Source organism: Bos mutus, chromosome 19 (genome assembly GCF_027580195.1).
Source record: "Bos mutus isolate GX-2022 chromosome 19, NWIPB_WYAK_1.1, whole genome shotgun sequence".
Taxonomy (NCBI): domain Eukaryota; kingdom Metazoa; phylum Chordata; class Mammalia; order Artiodactyla; family Bovidae; genus Bos; species Bos mutus.
Genome location: NC_091635.1, coordinates 23,995,578 through 23,999,891, shown reverse-complemented (window position 1 = coordinate 23,999,891; position 4,314 = coordinate 23,995,578).

Genomic DNA, 4,314 nt, shown 5'->3' with positions numbered 1-4,314 from the left:
GATAGTGAGGACCCCCAGGATCTTGGTCAAATCATTCCCTGGCTCCGTGCCTCAGTTTCCCCCCTGAGAAAGTCGGCTCCTGGTTCCAGGGTTAGGAAGTTAATTCCCTGGCCTCACTGGGGAAGAAACCCGAACTAGTGTTGTGTTTCCTTGCAGCCAAGACCTGCCCGCCCCGCCCTGCCCCAGGAGGCTTTGCTAGTTAGTGACGCCTTGCTAGTTGGTGACTCCCGGCCAGCAAGGCAGGGTCCTGCAGGATGAAAGCTCAGAGAAGCCAGAGCAGGAATAATAATGATAATCATCAGCTGTGGCGTCTCAACCACCCGGGAATGCGAGGCCCACGCCCTGTGCTCCCCACACCCCGAGACACTCCGAGGGCTCCTCTCCATTTTATTGCAGTGATCCCACACTCAGCCATTCCCAGCCCAACCTACTTGGGTTCCCAACGACTGCAGTCCAGCTACCTGCTCACTCAAGCCCCATGGGAAGAGTGAGCTCGACAAGACCCATTTGTCAAAGGTAGGACGCCCGGCTCCTTGGAGACTCAGGCTCCTGGGTTTCCCAGAGAAGCATCTGGCCATCCCTGGCCTGAAGCACTTTCCCACAGACCCATTTCTGTCGGGTTAGCGTCAGGTCTAGGAGCTTTGCCTGTGTCAATATAAATCTGCATTCAAGTCCTGGCTGGGCCACAGATTAACTCACCATAGGACCCTGGGTGACTTTTGTTTTGATTTCGACATTTTGTGTCTACTACCTCACCTGCCCCTTGCTCACTGCAGATAAACTCTGAATCTTGTAGTCCAGCATGTGGCTGTTGAATCTGGTTTTAAATCACTTTTCCAACCCCACTGTTCATTCTCTAGATGCCAGCCGAAAGTGACTCCTCACTGCTGGCCATGCATATCCCATGCCTTCCCATTCCAGAACTTTTGTTCTTCTTTGTGAATGTCATTTGCTCTGTTTCTACCTTGTCAGACCTTCCTAGCCTTTGAGGTCCAAGCCAGGGTCATCACCTCCGTGACTCCCCACCCACCTTAGAACGCTTGTTCCTCTGTCTGAGCCTCAAGCCCCTGGGTCTGGCCTGTACCATGGTATGTGCAGATCTCAGGTCGCTCACTGAATCATCAGTGCGCTGGAGTCTCCATCTCTGGGTCCTCCTGGTGCCTCGTATAGCACCCTGCATATACAGCACATGCTCGATGAGTGTGTTGGGCATAAATTGTGGGAAATAATCATCCCCATCCTATTAATTTCCCCACACAAACGTGCTTTGAAAAAGTAAAAGTAGTTACTTTAACATAAAATTGTGTGCATGTGTGTTCTCCCCAGTTTCCTCGGGGGCAGTGGGATGCAGGTACTCAAGCGGCAGGGGACGGCATTAGCTCCCTGGCGTTGGGCCACTAGGTGGAAGGCTTTCCTCAGCCAGTCTGGTCCAGTCTGGTCTTGGATTCCGGCTCAAAGGAGATGAGCGCTTCCTTCCTCAGAGAATAGCAGTCCCATCCCTTTGGGGCTTCTAAACCCTAGCAGCCTCCATGCCCCATGGGACTCACACCAGCAGGACCCCTAGATGCAAGTGTTGTAAAGAGATGAGTGGTTGGATGTGTTTAGAACCCTCTCAGCTGGATCCTTATGAGAACACCTTGGAGCAGCGTTCACTGCTGCTGCCTGTTTAGTGTTGCGAATAGTATTAACAGTAACGTAACTTCGGCAACGCCTTGTATTTACTTAATGCTTTTCTCTAGGGAGCTCAACTAATCTTTCCCTCATCTCCAGAAGGAAGAGAAGGACCAAGACAATGAAAAAGTGAACCATTGGGGCCACACTTTGAGTACAAGCATCCTTTGTTCTAAGAGGTAAATGCAATACGTAGCATTGCAGATGTGTGGAACTGGTAAAGTAGGAAACCTGTTCATGTCCTGGGACCTGGAACTTATGACTTAAGAATTTCCCTCCAAATCAAAGCCTGTGTGAGATGACAGCTCTCACACTGAGAAGGTGCATCTCATCAGTAATAAAGTCTGAGAATGCACGCTTGACATAAGTTCAGTCACTGACAAATCATACACATGACCCACTATCATTCTATTTCAACACACAAAATACACTTGGGTGAGGTCTGTTTTTAACAATGGTAGGAAGTGTAATTCACATTTCAAACAGTGACCTTGATAATGACAAATTATAAAGCAAGTTCGCTGGCCGTCATTGTGTTAGACCTGATCAGCTTGTCCCTGTGTTACCTTCCCGATGGGGCTGACCAGGAGCTCCTGTGAGGAGCACCCGTGCTGCTGCTTTCTGTTGTGCTAGTGCTTGCTGAGTTACAGAGATCTTTAACCTGCAGCTCCCTTGCGGGAATTATTTTAATTCCCATGTCCACTTTGTGAAGTTGATTTAGTTCAAGTTGGATAATATAATCCATAACATCATTTAACCAGGCAATGGAAACTGTGATATTAATACTCTGTGGTTTTCTAGCTTCTTGATGAAAGTGAAAGAGGAGAGTGAAAAAGTTGGCTTAAAGCTCAACATTCAGAAAACTAAGATCATGGCATCTGGTCCCATCACTTCATGGCAAATAGATGGGGAAACAGTGGAGACAGTGTCAGACTTTATTTCTGGGGGCTCCAAAATCACTGCAGATGGTGACTGCAGCCATGAAATTAAAAGACGCTTACTCCTTGGAAGGAAAGTTATGACCAACCTAGATAGCATATTCAAAAGCAGAGACATTACTTTGCCAACAAAGGTCTGTCTAGTCAAGGCTATGGTTTTTCCAGTGGTCATGTATGGATGTGAGAGTTGGACTGTGAAGAAAGCTGAGCGCTGAAGAATTGATGCTTTTGAACTGTGGTGTTGGAGAAGACTCTTGAGAGTCCCTTGGACTGCAAGGAGGTCCAACCAGTCCATTCTGAAGGAGATCAGTCCTGGGTGTTCATTGGAAGGACTGATGTTGAAGCTGAAGCTCCAATACTTTGGCCACCTCATGCGAAGAGTTGACTCGTTGGAAAAGACTCTGATGCTGGAAGGGATTGGGTGCAGGAGGAGAAGGGGACGACAGAGGATGAGATGGCTGGATGGCATCACCAACTCGATGGACATGAGTTTGAGTGAACTCCAGGAGTTGGTGATGGACAGGGAGGCCTGGCATGCTGCGATTCATGGGTCACAAAGAGTTGGACACGACTGAGCAATTGAACTGAACTGAACTGAGCTATGAGCTAAGGATTCGGGGAGCCCTGTCAGCCCCTCTTTTGTCACCCCCTCTGGTATTAGCTCTTCTGGTGTCAACCCCTCTGGTGTCAGCCCGCTGGTGTCATCCCCTCTGGTACCAGCCCCTCTGATATCAGCCCCTCCGGTATCAGCTCCTCTGGTATCACCCCTCTGGTGTCAGGTCCTCTGGTGTCAGACCCTCTAGTATCAGCCCCTCTGGTGTCAGCCCCCTGGTGTCAGTCCCTCCGGTATCAGCCCCTCTGGTATGGGCTCCTCTGGTATCAGCCCCTCTGGTGTAAACCCCTCTGGTATCACCCGTCTGGTGTAGACCCCCCTGGTGTCAGCCCTCTGGTATCAGCCCCTCTGTGTCAACCCCTCTGGTATCATCCCCTCTGGTGTCAACCCCTCTGATATCAGCCCCTCTGGTATTAGCTCCTCTGGTATCACCCCTCTGGTGTAGACCCCTCTGGTATCAGCGCCTCTGGTATAAACCCCTCTGGTATCAGCCCTCTGGTGTAAACCCCTCCGGTATCAGCCCCTCTGATATCAGCCCCTCTGGTATCAGCTCCTCTGGTATCACCCCTCTGGTGTAGACCCCTCTGGTATCAGCCCCTCTGGTATCAGCCTCTCTGGTGTCAACCCCTCTGGTGTAGATCCCTCTGGTATCAGCCTTCTGGTATCAGCCTCTCTGGTGTCAACCCCTCTGGTGTCAGTCCCTCTGACATGCCTCCATGCCTCTCCCAGCAGCCCCCTGGTGTCTACCATGGCCTCTGGCTTCATGTCCCAACTTGCTTGATTCAGTCTAAAGCGAGTCTTCTGCAACTGCACCTCATTTCCATCACTGAACTACCATTTCTTCCATCTCCAAGCCCCTCCTGGCTATCTCTGGCACCTCACGCTCACCCTTTTCTTTTCCTTTTTAAAAAAATTTTAGTTATTTATTTTTGGCTGCCCTCGGTCTTTATTGCTTCAGGCGGACACTTTCTACTTGTAGCTTGTGGGCTCAGTAGTTGCGGCACACAGTCTTAGCTGCTCCACAGTTTGTGGCATCTGCACAGACTAGGAATTGAACCTGTGTCCTCTGCATTGGCAGGAAGATTCTTAATC